Source organism: Aedes albopictus, chromosome 2 (genome assembly GCF_035046485.1).
Source record: "Aedes albopictus strain Foshan chromosome 2, AalbF5, whole genome shotgun sequence".
Taxonomy (NCBI): Eukaryota; Metazoa; Arthropoda; class Insecta; order Diptera; family Culicidae; genus Aedes; species Aedes albopictus.
Genome location: NC_085137.1, coordinates 435,319 through 461,634, shown reverse-complemented (window position 1 = coordinate 461,634; position 26,316 = coordinate 435,319). Strand labels below are relative to the sequence as shown.

At 37.2% G+C, this 26,316-nt stretch overlaps 1 protein-coding gene across 6 annotated transcripts in view; it reads left to right on the top strand.

Moving 5' to 3' along the window:
* LOC109416814 (apoptosis-resistant E3 ubiquitin protein ligase 1) overlaps positions 1-26,316 on the top strand; it is a 118,847-nt gene that overhangs the window by 47,769 nt on the left and 44,762 nt on the right. The window lies entirely within an intron of this gene.

Genomic DNA, 26,316 nt, shown 5'->3' with positions numbered 1-26,316 from the left:
GATGCGCATTTGGATCCTCGGTTTTGTTTGCTTCAACGCGAGGCGTAATGGAATGCAGTGAATAATGAAGAGAAGCAATTTCTTCTTTTAGTTTGGCAATTTCCCCATCAATGCGAGAAACTTCGTTTGCCTTAGGCAAAGTTCCATTTTTATCCTGTTGATCGGCCATCAGATCACTACGTTGTTTGCGTATCGTTTCAATACACTGATTGCACAGCCAACCGAAGTTTGAAACCGTGCTGAGGTGCTGCATGAGGACTTCGTGGCTCAACTTCACACAAGCGGCGTGAAAGAGACCGTTGCAAAGCCCTTGACATTGGATTCTATCGACACCGACGGCAATCACATCTAGGCATTTTTTGCATTGCGATGTTTTATGTGTGGAGGTATTCGCAGCCATATCGAAACAGAAGTTCATCCGTTGATGCAAATTTGTAGAATTTGATTTGATATGTTGATCGGGTTTACGGTCCTTTTTCACAAAAAATCGAGATGTGTTAAAGCAAGGACGACGAAATCCAACTTTGAAGCCCTTTCGAAGATTTTACAGGCTAATTTACACGCCAAAACGATGCACTAAACAGCAGAGCAATTACGATCTACGCTCAACACTTCGAGATTCACACATTATGTCATTAAACAGAAAAATCTGTATATCTGGCATCTCTGTTTCCAAGTGCCCCCACCTCCTAAGATATTGCAATCATGCAATCATCACTTCCCTTCCTTCCTTACATTGACCAACAACCTGACGTAGCAGGCGTCATTCTCGCCTGAAAAATGGATCACCAACACTCACACACTCAAGATGTCTGTTATTCTCATGGACGGTCAATCAAGCTCAAGCAAGGCCAAGCTCTTTGGAATCACCAACACGACATGGCTCAGTAACATACAAAGTATTCGTAGTCAGAAAGAAGTTTTAGGTAAATTATTGATATTTTTCGGTGAACGAATTAATAAGATCAGATTTTTGCGTAACATTTCGAATTACTTTTCAATCATGTACAACTCGACAGTGGTGCAAGAGAGATATGCACCTGGACCTGGAGAGCTGCACAGGTGATAGCAATAACTGTGACAGTCAAACAGCGTTTGAAGATAACTGAGAAAAAGTACATTCGGCATGAAAAAAATCAATAGGGGGATTCACTTAACCGCGTAAACTGATTAAACTGATTAAACGTCGCGATCACCAAGGCAATCTTTGATTATTTCATTTGCAAATTCATGAAACATTTCAAACAAGCAGAAAATCATGGCTTACGCAGCAACTTAATCTGTTTAGTGAGTACCCCTAATATATTTCATTTGTTCACCGATAAATACACAGTAAATACGTTATACTTATACCAGTTCACGGTGATTAAAACAACCATGTACAGGCGAAGAAGTTGCGAAAATTTTGCAGTGCGCGAAGTGCTTCGACGGACACGATCTGAAAACCCCTTCCGAAGTGTGTACAGTGCACACTCACAATCCACAGCTTGCTCGGATGCAGAACGCTCCACAGTCCTCGAATCGATGAAGAGTGAACCATGCATGCACTGCTGAACCAAAATCAAGCAAGCACGTGCAACTCTTTTCCACCAAATGGCGTTTCGTTCTTGGCAGAGTACACTGCACTTCTCCGGGGCAACTAGTGGACGTGACCTGACTTTCCGTGGCTCTCCTTGACCCTGGGTGAATAATCAGGAAAAATTGGCGCTGACAGAATGCATCATATTGTTGTGCATTGGAGAAAAATCAAAATCGAATCGCTGGCTGGCTGGCGTTGTGCTGGCATTTCCAATCTCACGTTGCGCGCGCCACAAACGAATTGGATAAACAGTTCTTTTCCATTCTGCCGCATCCGGATCTCGTTTCATATCCGGCAAAGCCGGGATCGATTTGTATACTTTTCTACGTGCGCGGAATGTGCGGCACACGTCGACTAACGATCCCGATTCGGTGTAAACAAGCTATTAAAATAATTGTTTACTGTGATTACTCAATCGAGTAAACTGACAGTTGTAGTTGGGGCTGAGCTCAGTGAGACATTTTCTCACTTTCAGAAAGTTCTTCATTCTGTGAATTAAAGTCGATCTGTCACCATATTTCAAACCAAATTTGTCCCTGTCAGACAAACACCTTAAAATGACAGGATGCCTTGGAGAAAGCATCCCCTAGAATGGAATCGAAGCAACCATTTGAGAGAAGAAAAACACAAACAAGCTGCTGCCAAAAGTGCACGTGTATTTTTGGGGTGACGAATTTTTCAAGTTCAAAACTGAAATATATTCGCAGTAGTCCGATTCCTGGCGCTGACGCTGGGTGGCTGGTGGCCAAGGGTACACGAAGAGAAGCTGAAAGCAGTAGCCCATTTTTTTTTCGCTCTTTGAAACACTTTATTGTTCGCTTCTCGGTGGCACCCGGCTTGCTCTGATCGATGTGATTGCATGAGTTGAGATCATTTCGGCTGGTGCTGGTGACGCCTTAAAATTCCGGAAATCCTTTTCGTTTATTTTGCTTTTAACTTTTCTTGGTGCAATTGGTCTACTGAAAGGGACGTGGTCACGTGGTTTAAAAAGTTTAATTAAAGCAATATGTTTCGTGAAACAAGATAAACTACAGGAGAAATATAACAGAATTTAACACTAGGTAAACGTAGGTATTTTTGTTAAAATCAGGGAACTATCATTCAACATCTAGATGGATTAATCAGTGAATTTTGCACTCAATTTCGACCTCCACGCGGGGAAAACAAGCGAAAAATTTCCTTGCACGTGTCCGGACCGTTTCCTGCCTCTTTAGTGCCAAAGATATGAAGTATGCTGATGACAAATGATGTCGTCCACGGAAGAATGTGGAAAGATTATTTTATTTAAGTTCTTTTTTGTACTAGTTTCACCGTACAGAGTACTGCATGCTTTCGTGCTGGATGGATAGAAACATGCCAAAGCAGGCGACATTTTCTTGCCAGTTTTCATATCTCTTAAATATGCGGGCTTGTTTTTTTTCCTTTATCACCGGATGTGCCACGAAATTGGGGGCCCACTAGGAACTGGCGTTTTGCTTCATGCATGCATAATTTCGACATTTGTTTTGAGGTGCTCACAGGGTGTGTGGGATGCGTGGTTTTCCACGTTTGTTTAGTACATTTGAGACAAGAGAAATAGTTTTAGAAAGCGATTTTTTGCAATTTCTCATTGTATTAAGGTGAAACATCAAAAAATCCCTTAGCAATTTTGCATACAAACTATAGAGGCACAAATCTGACGAAAGAAGCATCAAACCAAGCCGCACTTGTTTATCCTGGCTTTGCTCACTTGCAAAAAGAGGCAGCTTTTCCAAATCGAGCGCATTTGTTTACGAACTTTCAAGATTGGTGCTCTGGAAAACGCGAGTAGGGGATCAAGTCGGCCGTTGTGGCAGCCATGTTTGTGTTCTCTGAAGTTTCTCCTTAAGCTGTTTTACCTCACGCAAATCTGCCAGGAAAAGGCCTACTTTTCCGTGCCCGTACGTGGTGGCCGAACTCGCGTATTATGGTCATTAGCGCGAGAAACAAATTAAAACATGTAATTCGGACGACGAATTAAAATCCCGTTGTTACGATAAAACGAACAATAACAAAACTAACTTTATTTACATACATAACAGCATTCATTTAATAACAATTTCACATGTATGCGCTGCGTCGACATCAAAGGGTGACAGATGTTCAGTCGCCCGCGAGTCCAGCGGCGGCGGCATAGGTAGGAGCTATCCGCGTTTATGTTTATGTTTATGTGAATCCCCGAATTCCACGAGGAATTTCCGAAGGATTTTTAAGAGAAATCAACAAAGAAATTCAAGAAAGAAATTCCGAAGAACTTTAGAAAAAAAAAATCAGGAGGAATCTTCAAAGGTATTCTAAGAGATTCACTAAAGGAATTTCAGGAGGAAATCCCATAGGAATTCCCGGAGGAATTCACGACGGAATATCTAGAGAAATCCTTGAAAGAATTTTAAGCGGGATCCATGAAGGATGTCCAGGAGGAATCTCCAAAGGAATACCAGAAAGAATTTTCAAATTATTTCGAGAAGGAATAACCAAAGGATTTCTAGGAGGAATCATCGAAAAATATCCAGGAGGAATCTTCGGAGGAATTACAAGAGGAACCGCTGGTTGAATTTCAAGAGGAATCCCTGAAGGAATTTTTGGAAGAATTCGCAAAGAAATTTAAGGAGGCATCCCCGCAGGAATTCCAAGAGGAAGTTCCGTAAGAATTTCAGCACAAATCTCAAAGGAATTCTAGCTGTAATCCAAAATAAATTCCAGCAGGAATCCCCAAAATAATTCAAGTGTTAATTTCCAAGGAAATTTGAGAAAGATTTCTAGTAGGAATCAACGAAAAATACCCAGAAGGAATCTCTGAAGGAGTTTCAGGATAAATTCCTGAGGGAATTCTAGGAATTCCTAGAGGTATCACTGAAGGAATTCCAGAAGGAAACATCGAATGAATTCTGAAAGGAATCCCTAGAGGAATTTCATGAGGCATCCCCGAAGGAATTCCAGGGGGAATCTCCGAACATATTCGAAGAGGAATCACCAAAGGAATTCCAAAAGGAAACTCCGAAGGAAATCCAGGAATCCTGGAATCTCTGAAGAAATTCCAGGAGGACTTCCCGTAAGAATTTCAGGAAGAATCCCCGACGGAATATCAGGAGGAGTCCCTGAAGAAATTTCAGGAGGAATTCTTGAACGAAGTCCAGAAGGAATACCGAGAGAATTCCAGCAGATATCCCTGAAAAAACTCTAGAAGTATTCTTGAAGGAATCTCAAAAGGATACTCAGAGGAATTCACGGAGGAATCTCCGAAGGAATTCCACGAGGAATCTCCGAAGAAATTCTAGGAGGAATCTCCAGAGGAATCTTAGGAGGAATCTTCGGAATAGATCCAGGAGAAATCTCCAAAGGAATTCAAGGAGGAATCAACTAAGGAAGTCCAGGAGGAATCCCGGAAGTAAGTTCAGAAGAAATACCCGACGTTATTCTAGGAGGATTTCTTGAAGGAATTTTAGGGGAAACCCCCGAAGAAATTATAGGAGCAATCCTTGCAAGAATCCCAGGGGTAGCCCCCAAAGAAATTCTGGGGGAATCTCCGAAGGATTTCCATGCAGAATAATTGAAAAATTTTCAAGAGGAAACTCCGAAGGAATTCCAGAAGGAAGCCCTAAGGAAGTCCAAGAGGAATCCCCGAAGGAATTCCAGGAGGAATTCACGACTGCATTCCAGGAGGAATCTCCGAAGTCCAAGGAAGTCCAGGAGGATTTTCTAAAGGAATTCCAGGACGAATCCTAGAAGAAATTACAGGAGAAATCCCTGAAGGAATCCCAGGTGGAACCCCTGAAGAAAATCCAGGAGAAATCTCCGAAGGATTTCCAAGCGAAATAATCGAATGATTTTCAAGAGAAACCCCCGAAGGAATTCCAAGAGAAATCCTTATCAAAAGTCAAGGAGAAATGTCCGAAGGAATTCCAGGAGAAGTCAGGAATCCCCTAAGAATATCCTGAAGGAATCTTAGAAGGAACTTTTATGTTCGGCTATCTCAGTCATACACTTAATTAGACGTTATATGTTTATTTTACCCGACGTTTCGGCCATTGGGTGTGGCCTTTTTCAAGAGAAAACCCTGTGACGAATAAGTAAAAATGTAAACGAAAAAAAATTTGTACAATTAAGCAAAACCATGACCACACGACAAGCAGAACAGCAAAATCTTTAAGACGAAGACGAGAAACCATTTTTCCCTTGAAAAAGGCCACACCCAATGGCCGAAACGTCGGGTAAAATAAACATATAACGTCTAATTAAGTGTATGACTGAGATAGCCGAACATAAAAGTTAACATCAAGTTCCAGTCGCAACTACCATCGAAACTTAGAAGGAACTTTTATGCAGGAATCCCTAAATCCTCCTGGAACTCCTGCAGAGATTACTGAATGAATTTCTGTAGGAATCTCTGAAGAAACATCTGAAACTCCTGGAGGAATCCCTGAAGGAACTTCTGGACTAATTTCTGTAACACTTCCTGTAGGAATTTCTAAAGAGTTTCATAATGAACCCCTGCAGAAATTCCTAGACTATTTTTTAAAGATCTCCTGCAGGAGTTTTCGAAGAAGCTTCTTACGGAATTTTTGATGGATCTCCAGGAGCCATTTATGAATACTCCTGAAAGAATTTCAGAAAAAAATTCATGAGGTTATCCCGAAATAATTCCTGCAAAAAAATAATAATAATCATGGAGGCATCCCTGAAGAATTTTCTGGGAGAATCCCTGGTGGATCTCATGAAAGCATCACTGAATATTTCTGAAATAATCTTTGAAGAAACTGCCGGAGAGATGTGGATGATGAATAATAAGGAAATCTAATGAAAACGAAAAAAAAATTCTAGGAGTTTTGTATTTGATTGAACACTCTGAAAGTCCATTTGAATTTCTTCAGAAATTATAAATAAGAGTATTCTGCACAATTTGTCCAAAACACTAGAAAGGAAAAAATAGACAGACAAAAATTAAAATGACCAGATTTCATATTATTCGAACTTACTGCTTTAAATTTTAATTTCATAAGGGCATAACTTTAGTGATTGATTTTTTTTATTGATATTCTCTTAATAGTATGATACTAATCATTTTCAAATAACCTAATGGTAATCTGCTAGAGAATGGTTTTGACTAGTTGTATAACTGCAAAAGTAACCGAATACAAATCATAGATTTTCTCTTTGATGATGAGAAATCAATTATTGCAGTTAAATTCTTATTATTGTGATCGTGAGAATTTTCTGTATTGGGAGCGGACCTGGTGTGCTGGTTAGAACACTTGATTATCACGCTGAGGACCTGGGATCAAATCCCACTCCCGACAAACTCGCAAAATGTGAGTTCTTCTTTCGGAAGGGAAGTAAAGCGTGGGTCCCGAGATGAACTAGCCCAGGGCTAAAAATCTCGTTAGTACAGATAAAAAAAAATTCTATATCAACTTTGTGTATACTTAATTTTATTCGTGCACTGTTTCCGTTATTCTCAATTTTGTTGAAAATCGGAGTTTTCGACTAGCGAAGTTGGATTTTTCTCGAAATCCAAGCGTCGGACCTAACTTCGGAAGTGGTGCGCTGTATAGTAAACCTGGTCCGCTATACAGCGCACCACTTCCGAAGTTAGGTCCGACGCACGGATTTGGAGAAAAATCCAACTTCGCTAGTCGAAAATTCCGAGATTCAACTGCACGGACAATACTACGCAGCGCAGCGCAACGCAACGCAACTTGATTTTATTCGTGCACAGATCATCGGCGCGAAAAATGACCTCGGTCGGCGTCGGCGTGGGACGAAAAATGTCGGCGGCGGTGTGACGCGGCGGCGCACAGGTCTAATTCCACGGATGAAGCTGAAACTATTCATGATAGTGTGAGTGATTCTCGTACTCGTACCGATACACTCTTACTCATTTATACAAAGGTTTCACCATATCTCAACAGGTGGCGTTGCCGTCGGTGACGTTTTACGTTAGTATGGGAAATCAGTGGAGTTCCATGTCTTGATAAAATAGTCTTCGGTTTTACATACAGCCAGTTCAACTGGTGGTTCTGGTCCGAATCTCTTAAGGACAGACTTGTTAGAGTTTCATAATGGCCGCCACAAAGGCTGACTTTGGCACCTACTTACGATTTCGAACGCACAAATCTCTTCGTAAACAACATCAGCGCTCCTGATCTTCTCATTTTAAGCTTATTACAAGTGAGCAAGATCACAATAATAAAATGCACTGTTGTTTGAAGCTGCTTCTTGAGATTTGTGCGTCTGAAGTTTTGATGCACTTTTGAAGCGGGATTCCAAGACGTTTGTCCTTAAATGGCCATAAATGTACCATTAAGCAAACAATGCGGTTAAACAATTCGTACTTAAATCCGAAAAATCGACCAATGGGAAGTGCTTTAAGATGAATGATTTTTTTGTACACAGACATACACACATACAGACATCATCTCAGCTCATCGTACTGATGGGACTTGACCCTCCGGCCTCCGAGCCTTCTATCGAAAATTCGTATTTTGAGTGAATATGTAGCCTTTCAGTTCACTTTGCTGTATGAGAAAGGCAAAAAGTGTTTTAAAAATTATAGCTACCTTATCAGTAGATTTACAGGATAACTGATTCGAGATGATCCTTTTTAGGTCTTATGTAAATCTGCAGAAATATTTGTTGAATTGCTTCCGATTTTTTTTGCAAACTCGTTGAAGATACACTTCAGATCCCTTTTGGGAAGCTGGAGAAACATAAAAAAGAGTATTCGGTTCTTCCATTATTTTTCCTGAATACTTCAGAGGGCTTCTACTGGATGCCTTTTTAAATCAAAGTTAACTCGCCCGCGTAACTCATGGATATATTTTTACTTGATCCCTTAGAGCACCTTCTAATAGTTTTGGACCCTTTGTTCTAATTGAAAATCATTGATTTTTAATTAAGCAGGCTACATCAATGCTACACCATTGATTATACGTCGTTTTCAAAATGTGTTACTGAATTATACTTTACAACGATGTTTAAACTTTGAAACAATTACAAATGAGAACACTATTATATACAATTTTACCCCATACATTAAAGTTTACTTATTTATAACGCAGAAAAAATACTTTGGAATGTATTTTTCGCGAATCTAAGAAGGCGATGGAAACAAGCTACTGGCATAGTATGGAAATGGCAATACTCTTCTCTTCCAGAAAGCCTATCATTGTGCACGCCGGATTTGGCACAAGGCTTACGTCGTCGATCGAACTACATAGTTTGCTCAAGGCATGGCAAGCAATAACGGCAGAGACACACAAATGACTTGTCGCTCATTTGTCCTCTAGGTGTCCTAAAATGTCAGAGATATGACATCCGCACGATAGGAGTAGGTAAATGCCACGTGGTTGTGGTGATGTGGAAGCACTCCCACGCGAAGCAATCAGACTGCTTTGATGAGGTGGTTTTCTGTGTGCTTATCTGCGTGACAAAGTTTCGGTTAACATAATTTTGGTGGGTTGTCACGTAAATTTTTTACATTATTGAAGCGATACTACGTCGATTGTTTTTGTTGGTGTTTTCAGCTTGGTATGTCATCGAAAATAGAATAACAAAGTTGCTGATTTAAGGCCGCTCCTTTGTTTAGTTCCGTGAAAAGCGTAGTTTATTCCATTTTCCGCAAAATTGCGATTGCAGCGTGAAAACAATACAGTAAAACAAGTTTTGAAAAAGTTTCACATCTTTGGCTGCACACAAACATTTATCGTGATAGTTTCCCATCTGTCACACTGATTCAATTAAAAGTCAGGGTCACCTGCAGTATACAATTCAACGTAGATCCTATCCCAGCGCCACACTGTCTCCGGGCGTGCAAGATTAAAACCAGCGGGAGCCACGAAGAACTTTTTCATCAGTTGCGTGAAAGGTCATAAATAGGTTTTCCAATGCTCAAACAATAAACTTTAATGGAGGGGGACTCTGTTCTTGGCGATGCCCCACATAAAGGTCATCGCGGCCGGGTCGGTGGTAGTCATTTCCTCAACCCACGAAGCCCTATCATTATGAATCTTGGTTGGTGGCGTTCATGCCAACCATTATGGTGCGGAAGCAAGGAAAACAGAACGGAGCGATTTCATGCGATGATAAGGCCCGAAGTAGTTAAATGAAGAACTTCGTTCTTCTTTTTTTACCCAGAAAGCAATCGAGCGTCCATTCATTATCCGTTTCAGTCGAAGCCGTTGGTCAATATTTGTCGATAATGGCAACTCAAACAACGATCTCCAATATCTTCCGGTCTGTTTGGCTCGCCATCGGGAGCTGTTATTGCGATTCTTCTTCTAAACTGGTATTTTCCTGGCTTTCCTTGTAATCAAAGCAACCTCCAACTTTTCGCCGAGCACATGGGTTACGCTTTGCTGAGCATTAAAGCAGCAATGCGGACATCAAGATCCTGTAAAGGGCCTACTAATGTTGTTTTCTTGCTTTTTCAATGTTTCCTTGAACGAAGAGTGAATATACCTTTTGTCGTGCAAGGTTGCATAAATATGTATCATCAATTTCGATAGCAAATGACGACTCTAAAGTGTTTCACTCTATTTGCTATATGTAATACTTTTTCAGCTGCGTTCATCATTTTTCAGAAGTCAAGTGAATTTATGAAAAAATCTATTATAGCACAATTACGTAACACGTTGTTTTAACATTTTCTTGAGAGATGACTTCATGAGTACTATCACGGGGTAGGATTTAAAAAAAGAAAGGCACTAATGTTGCATGTACCCTTCTTGGCAATGCCATTTATGAAATATGGGGAGGTGTTATCGTTCACACAACAAGCACAAAGTGTGAATGGAAAATGGTTTGCTTCTAAATGGCGATAAATAATTTTCTTGCACGCGGAATGAGCTCATTAAACAAATGGGGTAGTTTAGTTCTGATTGTGTTTGTGTTTTTTTTTTGTTTTTCATTGTATCGCCATTGGGTAGAACATAGGGAGAAGCAGACTCGGATGAACCCAACAAATAAAGTAAATAATTTAAGCTTATTTGGAACAACATTTATTGTTCTTTTTTTCTTTGTTACATACACATTATTTTTCTTCTACTTTTCGTTAATCTTAGAAAAATTCTCGCTAATAATTCTTTGGGCAGTTAATCCATGAACTTTGGTTGTGCGTGTACCTAATAAACTCTCGTTATTTCCTAATCCTGCAGTGAGAGTAAGGTACATCACTACTAAATATGTTAGACTATCCCCACCAGTAAGTCGGTGAGTAGTAGAGGTATTCAAATCGGTTTTATTTTTGATATTCACCCGTTTTCGCACCGCGAAACAGAGCACATGGAGAGTCAAATGTACATACATTGAACGTTGAACTTGAATTCCTCTCGACTTGCTCTGTTTCTTACGGAAGACGAAGCTGTGCTACTGTACGACGATATAGTGCAGAACAGTCTGTTTACATTGATTATGTTATTCGAAAGACGTTTCCGTAAACCTCGGAATTTGATTCAATGCATTGCAAAAGAAATGGATTGTTCAAAGGCTGAATGCTATAGGCAAGCTGGGTTTACCTAAAGAAATCCCGAAGTAAGTCTCATAGTTAACCCCGAAGAAGCTGAAGAAATTCTTGAAGGATTCCTACAGATTCCTGAGAGTACTCGAGAAGGAATCCTTAATTTCTACAGGAATGAAAATAATTTCCTCCTTGGAGAATCTCTGAAGGAGTTCTTGAAGAACTACCTGGAAAAACTCTTAGAGGAATTACTGAAGGAATTTCAGAAGAAACCACATAAGGAACTCATTGAGGCATCACTGAAGGAACTCTTGGAAGAACCCCTGAGCTCCCTGGATCTCCTAGAGAAATCACAAAAGAAAGTTCATCCAGCAATTCAATTCGGATGAACTTCATGGGGAACCTCTGAAGGAACCTCTGAAGAAACTCACGGAAGAAATTCTTAAAAATTCCCGAAGGAGTCCGTCCAGATATTCCAGGAAAAGTCCTCAGGGAACTCAATGCAAAATCTCAAAAAATGTGTGAAAGAAATCCGTGCAAAATTCCTCAAGGAATTCCTAAAGGAATCCCTGAAGGAGCTCATGAAGAAATCCACAATGGAATTCCTAGAGAAAGTCCTGAAGAAGTTCTAAGAAACATCCCTAGAAAAGCTCTGGGAGGAAACGCTGCAGGAATTCCTAGTGAAATCTCTTAAGCAATTTCAAGTGAAATATTCTATGAAACTACTTAACCCTCGAGCGATCGCGCTGTTATAGTTTGTACAACACGTTGAAAAAATCTCGCTTTTTGTACTCAGCATTAGCGTGGTGCTGACGCAGGTAGTCAACTGCGCGAGTTACGAAAGGTTAAGGAATCACAGAAGACTCTCTTAAAGCGTTTCGTTAGAAATTCCTGAAGGATTTCCTGAAGAAATATCTGAAAGAGTTTGTGAAGGAATCTCTGGAAGAGTTCCTGAAAAAATCTTTCCAGCAAATACAAGAGAAATTTCTCTAGCAACATCAGGAGAAATCTCTTAAAGAATTCCAGGAAAAACTCCTGGAGGATTTCAGAAAAAAATTCTTGTAGCATTCTCTGGATTTATTGAATTAAATCCCTGAAGAACTTCCTGGAAGAATCCCCCAAGAAATTCTAGAAAAAAAAACCCTCGGGGAACTCCAAGCTCCAAGAATACATTTAAGAATTCCTGGAAAAATCTTTCAAGAAGTTCGTAGAAGAATCCCTGTAAGAGTTCTAGGAGTTCCTACAAACATCCTTGAAGGAGTTCCTGGAAGAATCGTTGAAGAAGAAAACCGCGAAACTTCCTGCAAAAAATCCCTGAAGATATTCCTAGAAGAACCCCTGAGACAATTCATTGAAGAAGCTTCTAGCGAAACCCCTAAAAAGATTATGGGAAAATTCCTCAAGGAGATCCAGGTAAAATACTTGGAAAAGTCCCACAAAAAAATGAAATTCCTGGCAGAATTTCCGAAAAAAATCCCTAGAGAAATCACTGGAGGAGTTTCTGGAGGACGGATTTTTGAAGAAATCGCACAAAAAATCCTGAAAAAAAAACCTACAAAGAGTTACTAGAGCAGTCTCTGAAAGAGTTCTTGTAAAAATCCCTGAAGGAGTTTCTCCAGAGATCAATGAAGAAGTTCCTGGAGTAATCCACAAAGGAGCTACTGAAAAATTGAGAAGACATTCCTGAAGGAGTTCCAGAAGCAAACACCACAGTAATTCAAAAAGAAAATACACAAAGAATTGCAAGAAAATCCCTGAAGCAATTTCTTGATGAATTCAAGAATAAAATCTTAGAGGAATCAACGAAGAATTCCTGGAAATCCATTTAAGGAGTTTTGGAGAAATCCATTTTTATGAATAAATTCCTGAAAGAATTCTGGGAAAAATCTCACAAACAATTCTAGGAAAAAAAAAAAACCGATAGAAATGCCGAAAGAACTAAATAGTTCCTAAAGAAATCTCTGGGAAAGTCTTTGAAAAAATCTATGAAGCGATTGCTGAAGAAGTCCCTAATGGAATTCAAGATATAGAAAATATCTTTGGGAATTCCTAGAAAAAATCCTGGGCGAATCCCTGAAGCAACTCCTGGAGGAATCATTGAAGAACTTTCAGAAAGAATTTTATGAATGAACTCAAGGAGAAACCCCTGATGGAGCTTTTAAAAGAATCTCTGAAGGAAAATCCGGGAGGAATCTGTGAAGAAATTCTTGCAGGAATAGTATCGCCAATGACGTTGTTTCGGTTCCAATTTCAAGCAACTTCCAGAACATTCAGTTCTCCGTTCATACCCGAGCAGGAATGAATAACTGACCCATAACTGGAGCATACCAAAGTCAGGTATCATATCAAGACATGGTATTGGTCGATTATCAAGGTATTGAAAATAACTTATTTTGGTATTTTATAGTTATTTATATAATACCTCAACGAGTTATTGGTTTGGTGTTGAGGACTGCTCGTGGTATTATTCAATTATGGAAAAATCGCTATTTGTATAGAAAAATCGCCGATTATTATTTGGGTATGTATTGCCATACCTGATGTCATTATTCACGTGTTATTCACAGAATACACATCAGTTATTATTTTAGGTATTTTACCTCTTATGCAGGGCTTCTTAATACCTCATCCAGGTTGTAGGTATTCCATACCTGAGTTTGGTATTCTTCAGCTATTTGCTCCTGCTCGGGTAAGTTTATTCCGATAATCGAGTTTCGGGATACTTCCAACCACACCCAGCATAGAACTTAATCCATTTTTCCCTCGCGGCTTTGATCCAATCATTGTAAGTTGCAAATGCAACATGTGGTTTCAAGAACTAATTATCACTTTTGGTTCCGGGTAATTTGGCCGAATGCCGTTTGGCCGAGAAACGAACGATAAACTTAAGTGACCATGCTACTGTTCTCAGCCTCAGTATAACTTGAAAGAACAGCCTATGAGTCAAAGAAAGAAAAATCTTTTATAAAATATTGGCAGTTTCAACGCCAACTAATCCCTGGATATCAAAACTAGAAAGAATAGCCTACGTTTAAAAGAAGGAAATATCCCTTCATATTGGCAGTCAGAATGTCAAAAACTACTTCTGAATTCTTTTGCTCACGTTTCGGCCAAACGGCATTCGACCAAACGACCCATTCGACCACATGGCATTCGGCCAAATGGCCGGACACTATTGCTTATTATGTTTTGCTTGTTGAATGTCATCTTGTTCTTGTTCTTGTTCTTGTGTTTGTATCCAGATCCAAAACAAAAAGAAGGTCAAAGGGTTCAAAACCAACCAGAACGCGATCATTTTTTTTCAAATTCATCCTCAAATTTTTCAATTAGCAACATTCTGTGCTTTTTAATTACAAGCTTTTTCTGAATGTTTTTGACATACTAGCAAATCTGATAAATGTCAGTAAAGGGCAACATACAGGGGATGGCCAAAATGTTTGGGATAGGCAACTTTTTTTCTTTCACAAAAAAGTTCAACATGCTGTGACTTTTCATAGAGCGCATCAAATATTCTCAAATTTTGACCGTTTGTCAACCTATTATATGTGCATCAATGGTACAAATTTGAGCTCGATTGGTTTATCTTTCGCAAAATTATAATCGTTCTAGTGAAACACTATTTTTAAGACTATCCATTTTTAAACTCTCATATCTTGGAGACCAGTGAACCGAATTGAATGAAATTTTGAGCAGTTATCAACAATATAATAATGCTTAAAAATCCATCAAAACATGGGTACTTATTAAACGTTGAAAGAAGTTATGATGGTTTGACATTTTCACCCATATAGAGGAAAATGAGTAAAATTTACAATACTGCACAAAAATTACTAAACATGTTCTTCCTTTAATCCAAATAGGCTCCAATATATCTTATTATAGATATCTTCTGAACAGAAGTAGAAAATTTTTGGATATCAAAAAAAATTAATGACATTGATGTAAAAAAAATATTTTTTTTTCGAAAGATTCAACATTGTCAATCCATCATTACTTTTTCAACGTTTAAAAAGTACCTATGTTTTGATGATTTTTTAAGCATTATTATATTGTTGATAATCGCTCAAAATTTCATTCAATTCGGTTTACTGCTCTCCGAGATATGAGAGTTCAAAAATTGATAGTCTCAAAAATAGTGTTTTACCAGAACGGTTATAACTTTGCGAAAAATTAACCAATCGAGCTCAAATTTGTACCACTGATGCACATACAATAGGTTGACAAACGGTCGAAATTTGAGAATATTTGATGCACTCTATGAAAAGTTACAGCATGTTGAACTTTTTTGTGAAAGAAAAAAAGTTGCCTATTCCAAACATTTTGGCCATCCCCTGTATATCATTGTATGAAGAATTTACTTCAAAGCATATTTTTCTTCGGTATCGTTTACAATGCGAATCTCTACCCAGATAACAAGGAGTCGCATAAAAAATCACGTTGTACATCGTATAAAGTATTATTTTAAGTCACTATCGCATATATGAACGTCTGACTGACAATTTTTATCGCATATGATGTTATTTTTTGAACTTATTACGATGTATCAGGTAAAGTCATATAAGAATACAAATTAACTTTTATAAGGTTTGAGTACATCGTAGTAAATATATACTGATGTTTTATTGCGATGAACTTTACTTATTCGCAATAGCATGCGAGCGAACTCGCAAAGTGTCAAATTAATTCGCATAATTGCGTACAGCGATGATTATACGACTTCGTTTGGTTCTTTTCTTGTTGTGCTAGTTTACCTCGCATTGGTGTATGGATGAAATCGCATAAAAGTACAAATAAACTCGTTGAAGTGTGCATACAAACCCACATAAGCTAGAAGCGTTTAAGTTGACATTATGCGATTTGATAAGTGATAACAATGAAAGAATTTCTGTTGCACTGTGGGTGCAGAGCCAAAAAGCTACAAGAAAGTGAACAGCCATAACTATGATTGCAAAGTCTTCATTATTTGTTTTGTTGGTTTGATAATCTACATTGGAAGGCGTTAGCCAGAGAGGGGCAGTGAAAACTGTACGGAAAATGGTGCTTCGTCGTTTTTAGCCTACCAAACACGCACAGCAAAAGAGAAAACCAAGTGCATCCCAACAAACACTGAGATGAGTTAGAATATCATGATAATTAATCAGTTTGTTTCATAAGTAGCGTTTGGTATTGCGTGTGAAATGTGGCTCGACAATACAGAGTTCATTAGTTCGATATTGAGCTGATAAGAATTGTTTTTTTTTTAATATTAATAAGTCGCATAAGATGCTGAATTACGTCACAATAGTGCACATGGTGCATCGCATAAGATATCGCTTCAAGTCATATAGCTTTATTATTGTTCCATCAATGCACGTATAGCGCCTCCACTTTTGTACGCATAAGGCACTTTTGCTGCAGTAGACTTTTTCTATCACGGTTTTGTGGCGGCGTCGTAAGTTTTGTGACGCACGTAAGCGGGGGTTTTTTTTTGGTGATTGGTGATTGGTGAGCTCGTTCCATTTTGTTTTGTTTGAAGTATCTCATATTTAACTCCTAAACTGTAAAAATCTAGTCTGTATCCCTTGAATAGTTAGATATTTTAGCTCCCGCTGTTGGAAGAAATGAAACCACTGCGTCCACTAAGCTGATTTTTTGTCTTGCATTTAGAAAACAGACAAATTTGACATGAAAAAATTGAGTGGATATATGGTGTTGCTTTTAGCAGTTTTTTTTCTTTAATTACTTAAGAAGTTTCTGAAGAAACCTCATTGGCCTTCAATAACTGAAGACATTGAACCAATCCAAATTCTCAAAGTGCAATCAAATCGTGAGGAACAGCGTGAGGTAGAGTAAGCTATATTTACAGTCCATTTGTTAAACGTAGACTAACGCTTCGTTATCATCCGCAATCACCTGGTTTGTGGAATTTAATTACTAGTTTCCAAACTACTTCACCACAATTCAGTGGGTTGCTTTCAATGGAAACGAAACGAGGTTACTACTTTCAGCATCATTCAGCCGAAAAGCACAACAATACCCAAACGCCAAACCCGAAAGAGATTCACGCGGTTTCAGCAGAGGAGGCCGTTGTGCCGTGATTTATGTCGACATATCTCGACATATAACTCCCCTCCTACTAGATAAGGCTACAATCCGCGAATAAACTATAGAATCACTTGTCTCTGCCTGGTGGCTGCGCTGTTGTTCCACCAAGCTGCTTAAACCGCACACAATAATAGCACAACTCAGTCCGGAGGACTATTTATGGATGAGCTCGGAATGCGGGGAAAAACTTTTTTTTATATGATAGCAGCAGTACTTTCGGCGGCGCGCCAGCCACGACGGATGATAACTTTTATTATCGATTTTTGACGAGTGGCCTTGATTGCGGAAACGAAAAATTTGCCGGTACATGTGTTAGGTGGGACTAGGAGGGTTGCTGGGGGGAAGGGGTGGGGGCACCCGATAATGCAAGAAGACAGGACAGTTTGGCGCCGCCGACATCAAATCTTCAAGCTGCCGAGATCTAAATTGTAAATGCAGGCGTTGAATATTTATTGGAAAATTATGGAGGAAGAGCGCAATCTGGAAGCAGCGTATTGTAGCATGTTTGCGGCTACAGATTTTATAATATTAGACGTAACCTAATGGGTAGATATGAGATGCCTCATTTCTACTTGTTCTATTGCCGTAATTGCCTAAGCATATATTGGGGCTAAGAATCTCAGTAATAAAGAACTGATAATAATGGTATAAATACCAGAGCAGAAGAGAATACCTTACAAATACCATGCAAAGAACAACCTGTGCTCTAATACCAAAACTTGTTATTGCTAGGTTATTCTACAAAATGCTATGAGAACATCAAAATAACAATTGTAGGTACTTGAGCAGAGTTTGGTATTGATGTGGCATTTGTTGTTTCTGCAGTGCAATAACTAAATAACATGTTTTGCTATTACATTATAGAGCTATCGAATAAATGTACAATTTAATAACAAAACATGTTATTGCTTTGTTTTTCAATACGTCTTGGGTAACAAATATAGCACTCCAAATTTTATGTATGCATTCACTATTGAAATAACATTACTTGTTATTTCATAGGCGTTATTCATACAACATTATGGTATTCGTTTTTGTTATTTTGCCTCTTATGTCCACCTACATAATGAAGTGCATATCGAGGTATGATAGTATTTAAGATTAAAACCTTGATATGTTATTCAGCAGCTATTCTTTTCTGCTCGGGTAGTTCTTTGTCAAATGTTAATGAAATACAAAACATACAATAATATACTGATCTATAATTGTGCAACCACTTTGAATTGCGGTCATAATTACTCAACGTAGAAAATAACGAGTTTCAATTGACAGTGAAGGTCGATGAAGTAATAGCAATCAACAACCATCGTAACCACAATCGATGATCGTCTTAATCCGATTCAATTCAGTCAGCTCACCGAAGTAGACACTTCTATCGATCTGTTTATGTGGAACTCACAAGGTTTCACCTTTCCTCAATGTAGAATCTATAGATTAATTCATTAACTATCTTTCTGCTAAGTAGTAAATATCGATCAAGCACCCCCTTTTATCAAGCAAAGAACAAAAGCAAACCAATCGAAGGTCGAAGTGATGGTTACAGGAAGGAAGGATGCATTTTTAATTGGACTAGTCGTCCATCCTACAATAAGGACTCGTTATAGTACTCAAGGTGCACGGACAGACAAACGGGCGGCCTCAGTAAATGTCGATTAGAGGAAGAGAGCTGTTTGATTCGAACCGGGGCAGACCGTACTGTATCTGCTTATATTCATACACATATACAGCACACTAAGCTAGCTAGTCAGTATTTATCAAAAGCTAGAGGAGAAAAACTCCTGGCTCGGTGTGGCTTTCGTGCGGTTTTGAATATTTCATTATCCACCACTATGTTGCTCATGGGAGCGGCATGCATGCAGGCAGGCGATCTATTCACCCCCTGGGACAAGGAAAGCGGGTATGACGCCAACCGACCGACCAATGCTGCTGGTGCTAGGCACCTCTACAGTGTGTCGAAAAATTGTTTGACTTGTTCAAACTTTTGTTAACTCATTTCGTCCATTAAGCCGAAGACCATGCATATTCGACACTCGAAAACGGTATGTTGGATTAGAATGATTACTTCGAAAATGTTTTAGGATATTTGAAAATATTTGATAAAGGATATACACTGAAAATAATAATCAGTGCGGATTTATGTTAGATGTTATACAATTTCGATTTCCCAAAAACCTTACCCTTCAATTTTTATTATTATTTTTCTGTAGAAAGTCGACTTCCAGCTTCAAAAAATGCCGAATGGATCAGAATGTTTATGCTTCCAACTATTCTTTCTCGAATTTATATTTTACATCGATTTTCAAAACAAGCACAATGAAACAATTTTAGAGTATTTTTATACCAAAAATAGATTGTACGTACAAATTTTAATGTAAATGCTTTGTATATTTTTTTCCCTAAATTCAACCAAACCTAAGTTGCCGCAAATTTAAAAAAAATCACGGGACCTTGTAAAATGTCATTCGAGATTTTTTTGTTTTGCAGTTTTTATCAAAAAAGCATTATTTATATATCAAAATAAAAAGGGGATTTCCATAACGCCTCGAACACCATTTTTAACAAGGCCTATTTTTTTTTATTTTCTAAATTTGCTGTCATTCAAGTATGATTGGATTTTGGGGAAAAATATGCATGGTTTTTTCATTGGAACCTTTATGTAAATTCTATTTTGGAATAAAATTATCAAAAAAATGTTTCATTTTGCTCGTTTTGAACATCGACAAAAACTAAAAAAGTGAGAAATAACAGTTATCGAAAAAAGAGCATTTGACCATCCAGGGTTACTTAATATAGGGTGACAAATGGTATTATCGGCAGGTTTGTTCTCTTCGTCATGGGGGGTTTTTGTAGTACAAATTGCCTGAAATTTGGGCACATAACTCAGCTTGGTTGGGAAGGATGTGAGGCTAACTTTGAGATCAACAGGTTCCAAAAAACCCCCCATGACGAAGAGAACAAAACGGCCGAAAATACGTAAGTTCCCCTATTTTGGGGCTTTCTAATAAATAATTGGAAAAAAAATACGTGTAAAGTTTTTAGAACATTGAATTTTTCAACATCTTGCATAGATCCACGATAAATATCAAGGTATTTTTTTTTTCTAAAAGTCCTTCAAATATCTTTGTTGCGACGGTATCGCGTGTATTTGGAGTGAAACTGGCAACTGTATTGTCCAATAGGAATTAAATTATTAGAATATTTAGTGTTAAGTTGTGCGTCGAGTGAGACAGTTCGTTAGAGATTAAGAAACTATCATGTAAGTTATTTATAAGAAAAATGAAGTGTAAATACTAAAAATGAATTCTATTTAATATAGCATTGAAGCTGCCGTGAAATACGCTGCTTTCAGTATGTGTTTCCCTAATCCCGAAGAAACTCGCGCCAACATCTTCGAAGACATCATTTCAGCGCTGCCATGGTAAACTCAGAGCAGGTTACTCATGTTTTGCAAACTTCAGCTCCCTATAAACTGGTACGCCTCGAAAAAAAAGACTACACTGTTGCGCTTTATTAAGAATCATGCGGGGTACCCACTTAATGCATTATTATTTTATGATTTTTTATGGTTTACAAAAAACAAAGTCATGAACTTCTATCAACGGTCAAAAATTGTTATGCATTACTATGTTCTGATATCAAGATCGTGCTTCAAAAAAATAGGTAGAACAGTTTTTGAGTTTTTAAAAAATGGAATTCTACAGTTTTTGAAAATATGAAATTTACATTTAAACAATAAACATTTAAATATGTTGGGTTGCAGTCAATGAATTTTCAATCTTTTTGCATAAATACAAAGCTGAATATCATATGTTTCGATCATCTGAACATTATTTTTTGCATCAAATTAGTAGGATTCAAGATATTGGTGATTATATAGGCCAATCTCCTTAAATTTGAGAAAAAAATGCAAAATAATAATGAAGATTTGTATTTTTTTTTTTCAGTAAGAAAAAAATAATCAAAAAAATATTTCTCAACGTACATTTAAAACATCAGATGTTATCCAGTGACAGGAAAAATGGAGATCTATGAAAGGATCAACTTTTCTTAAAAATTGATTTCAAAACTATTTGTTTTCCTTCCCGTTTTCGAACTCAGGACATGATTCTACACTTAAAATGACCATCAGCTTACGGAGCTAAAAAAAATGCTGTAAATTAGTGTAATTATCGTAAAAACGTCATTTTGCTAGAATTCCACTGACATATTTGGCAAGAATTCTTCATAAAATTCATGGTAAACTCTTCACGTTTGCTTCCTGGGACTACGCCAGAAATTCTTTTGAGGATTCTTTCAGGATTTATTGAAATGTTTCTACATTAAGAAAAAAAGTACTCGCAGCATTTCTCCGAGTGATTTTAACAAGTATTCCTTGTCAGACTTCTCTCAGGGATTGCTCCAGGATTTTTTTATAACTTCTTCAGGAGTTTTTTCAAGAAATTTCTCAAAAGATGCCTCCTGTAACTGGTCCACGGGTTTCCTTTAAAATTTCCTCAGAAATCCCTCATAGGATTCCTTAAGGGATAGTTTAAAAAACCTTCAAGGATTGCTGCATAAGTTCATGCCTGTATTTCTTCATATATTTTCTGAAGCAAATGTATTTCTCCAGAAATATTGTCAGAATTTTCTTCAGGAGTTTTTCTTAGGGATTTTTCTAAAAGTTTTTTTTAGAAATTCCCCTTCAGTTTTAAACAAAAAAAAACTGCTTTCGAATTTTCAATTATAACTATTGTATCAATGACGAATCCTTCAACCTTAAGGGATTTCTTGAGATAATCCTCCAAAGACTTACTTTTAAAATTCCTGTAGGATTCACTTAAAGGGTTCTTCAGTCATTTTTGTGCAATTGTCGGAAGAACTTTTGAAAATCTCTTGAGGAATATCTGTTCTGGAGGGTCTCCGAAGGAATCCAAGGATGGATGGTTCTGAAAGAATCGCAGGAGCATTCTTAAAAGAAATCGTGGAATGAATTATTGCAGGAATCACTGAAAAAATTTCTCAAGGAACTCTTGGATGGGGGTTTAAAAACAAAAAATCCAAAAAAAAAAGATTTGAAAAAAAATTAAAAAGATTCTAAAAAAAAAACATGAAAGAGAACCCTTAAAGAAACCCCTTGCCAAACTTCCTGCGAAACCCTTAAATTCAGTTAAGAAGTCCCTGAAGATAAAATAATTCCAAGACGAAATTTCAAAAAAAAAATCCCAGCATGAATTTTTGAAACAACCCCTGAAGGAATTTCTGCAGCAATCTTCAGTAGAATACCTATAAAAAAATCATGAAAGTACTTTTGAATGAATCTATGGAGAATGATATCTGGGAAAATCTCAGGAAATTACTTGAAGGAATCCCCGGAGAAATTTCTGAAGAAATTCCTGGAGGAATATTTCGAGGAACCCTTGAAGGAATTCATAGAAAAATTTATTGAGGAATTTTAAGAAAAACTCTTGGAGAAAATATTCCTGGAGCAATCTGTAGACGATTTTTGGATTCCTTCAGTGTTTGTTTTTCCAAACATTATCTAAATAGCTTCTGCAGAAATTACTCAAGACTTTCCCTCAGCGGTTTCCAAGGTAATTGTCAAGATATTATCGCATGAATGCCTGTAAATTTCTTCAGTTGTTCTAAAAAAACCTTCATAATTGTTTTTGTTTAAGCAGGATCTCCTTCCGATATGACCCCAGTTTTCAGTGTTTTTTTTTTGTGTACAAATTCTTTCAGAAATTCTATAGGAAATTTTTCCAAGAACTCCTTTATTTATTTGTCTAATCAGGAGTATCTCCAGGAGATTTTCAAAGGTTCAGAAAATCCTCCGGGGATCCCTTAGACATTTATTGAGGGATTTCTGCAAGATTTGCACTTGTAAATTTGTCTGTGTTTTTCACAGACATTTTTTTAAGTCCTTCAGAATTCCTCCATGGATTATTGCAGAAATACCTATACAAATTTTTCAAGCAATTTTTCCTTTGAATTACTTGCAGAGTTTCTCGAGAATGCTCCCTTATTTATTTATTTTTCTAGGATTCGAGGAGATAGCTTAAGAAGTTTCTAAAAAGAAACTGTGGAATGAATTTGTGCGGATTAATGGAGGAGTTTAAAAAAAAAATCTCAAGATAGATTTTAAAGAAAGTTTTAGAAGAATTGCGACAAGAAAAAATATAAGAACTGAGAAATCGTGGAATGAATTTCTGCAGGAGTTCTTGGGGGGAGGGGGAGGTTTAAAAAATACCTGAAGGAAGATTTTTGAAGAAAGTTTTAGAAGAACTTCTGAAAAACTTCATGGAAGAACTTTTGAAGAAATCCCTTAAATTCTGTGTAAAAGTCTCTGAAGAAAAATACTTCCACAAAGACGTTTCTGAAAAAATCCCTGAAGAAGTTTCTGCAGCAATCTGCAGTAGAATACCTGTGAAAAAGTGGAAAGCACTTTTAATAAATCTCTGGAGGAATACGTGGAGAAATCTCGGGAAAATACTTGAGGAGTTTCTGAATAACTTCCTGGAGGAATTTCTCCGGAAAACTTTTGTGGAATTTCTAGAAAATTTTATTGAGGAATTTTATGATAAACTCCTGGAGAAAGTATTCCTGGATCAATCCGTGGACAAATTTCTTTTAAAACAAAATCTGCAAAAAAAACGCCCTGAAGGAATTTCTGCATGAGGTCCTGCAATAGCCTAAGGAGAAAATTCCTGCCTGAAACACCGGAAGTAATAATGCAAAAAATCTCAGTAGAAATTCCTACATGATGTTTTGGATGAACCCTTAAAACAATCCCTGGACACATCGGTATGGAAATATTCATTAGAAGTATTACAGCAATTCCTGTAATAATCTAGTGGACTTCATAAAGTCCACCAAAACCTAAACGAATTTCCGAAGGATTCTCTGGATATTTTTTTTTTTTTTGAAGAAGCCACTGGAAGAGCTTATCAATAAATCTTTGAAAAAAATTCTAAAGGAATCCCTGTAGAAATTTTTGAAGGAACTTTCCGTTGATGTTTTAAACTAAATCTTAGAAGAATTTTTAAAGTAATTCCTGTTGAACTATCGGAAAAAATCTATAGAAACTTATCTTACGGAACTCCTGGAGAAATTTCTAGAGAAATTCATAAGGTGATATCAAAAGGAAGCCTTGAAGAAACTGCTTTAATAATTCCCTTCAATAATTTAAAAACAAACGTAAGAGGTGTTTCTGAAACAAGTTAAGACTTAAAAAATGAATAACTGGAGTAATTTCTGAGAGAAACTTTTGAAGAATTCCTTAAAAAGTCTGTAGAAAATTGTATAAAAAAATCCGTGAATGAATTTTCATACGAATTTCAGATTTTTTAGGGAAACCCGTGGAAGTTTTTCTAGAGGAATTCAAGTGAAATTTCGAGAGGAATGTCTGAAGATATTCATGGCAGATTCTCTAAAAAAAGTTTCAAAGGACATCCGTAAGAAGTCTTTCCTGAAGGAATTTCTGGATGATTTTTAATTGATATTTCTTAAAAGAAAATGTATTATAAATACTCAAAATTTTTCTATGCATTTCTCCTTAGGTATCTCCAGCAGTTCTTCCAAGGATTGCTTAAGAAATAAAAAGTGTTTCCGGTGGAAATCGCCTAAACAATTCCGTACTACAGAAATTGCCTGAAATAACTACTTAAAAAAATTTCTTAAAAAATTTGTCCAGGGGTTTTTCAAAAACTATTTTCAAAATTTCTCCAGAAGTTTCACTGGAAACTCTTCTGGGAATTTCCTTCAGGAATCCACTCAAGGTGGATTCTTTTTAAGATTAATTTAGAAATATCTTAAAATTATCAAGAATTTCGTCTTGGATTCTCTTCAGGTATCTTCTGGTGAACTTTGAGGCATTCTTTCTAAACATCTTTAAGGAATACTTTTATAAATTGAGAAATCCTTCAGTAAATTTCTGGAAGGACTGCTGAAAAAATCTATGAAGGAATCCCAGGGTATATTTCTCACGGAGTAATTTTAAACAGATCCTTTGTAGGAATTTTAGCACTAATTCCTGAAGGCATTTTTTTTAGCAAGCCATGGAGGAATTCAAAAAATCTCTTGAGAAATTTCCAATGAAGTTGCTGTAAAAATTTCTAGGTAACATTTCTGGATAAGAAGTTTGAAGTATTCTTAGTCGAAATGCGGAAGGAATATCTGCAGAAACATAAAGAAAAACACTAGCGGAGTTCCTGAATAATATTTGCAGGAAAGGAATTCCTGATAGAATCTCTAAAAGCTATCATATCAAACTCCTTCAAGAAATTCTTGATGGATTTTCTGTGTATGAGTCCCTCAAATATTTTTTGGAGACATTCTTGTGGATATATCAAATGGAATTCATGGAGAAATTCCTGATGAAATCTTTGGAGGATTTGGAAGACACTACACCGTTCGTCCATTTCTGGCTGGAAGAAGTTCTGAAACAATCTTCGAAAGAACTTCTGAATGCGGAAATGAACCACCCTACCCGATCAGAAACGAATAACTGCACCATAACTGCACAATAACAGAGTCAGTGTTCAAGGTTTATTTTGGTACATATTGTGCAGGTATTAAATCTCCGACAGAACGAACCTCAACTAGTACTTGGATTTGTATTGACGAATGCTTAAAGTATTATTCAATCATTGAAAAGTCGCTACTTGTATTTCGAAACCTGGGTGTTATTATTCGCCTTCACCAGATAATCGTTAGAAACATCCAATGTATTATTTTTGGTATTAAAACCTCTTACGCACGACTTTTAAATACTCTATTCAGTTTGTAAGTATTGGATTTTGCATACCTGAATTTGGTCTTCCACAGCAATTTTTAGCTGTATGAAACTTCTGAAAAAAATAAAAGGAAACCTGCAGAAGTGTAAGAAAAATTAATAGAAAACTTCATAAACGAATTCCTGGTGAAATTTTTGAAGAAAATTTTAAGGGCATAACTGGTGGAAACCCTAATGAATTGGCGTAAAAATTTTATGCAAGAATTTTTGAGAGAATCCTTGAATAATTTTACGAATGATTTTTTGGAGAAATTTCTGAAAATATCCTCAGCGCATTTTTGGAAGAAATGTATAGAAGATGTTCTAAAGAAATCTCTGGAACAATTTCTGAAGGAATGACGATGTTCTTCATGAAGCCCTGGAAGATTCTCTCTAAGAATCCGAATGAATTTTTGAAAGAAACTTCGGAAG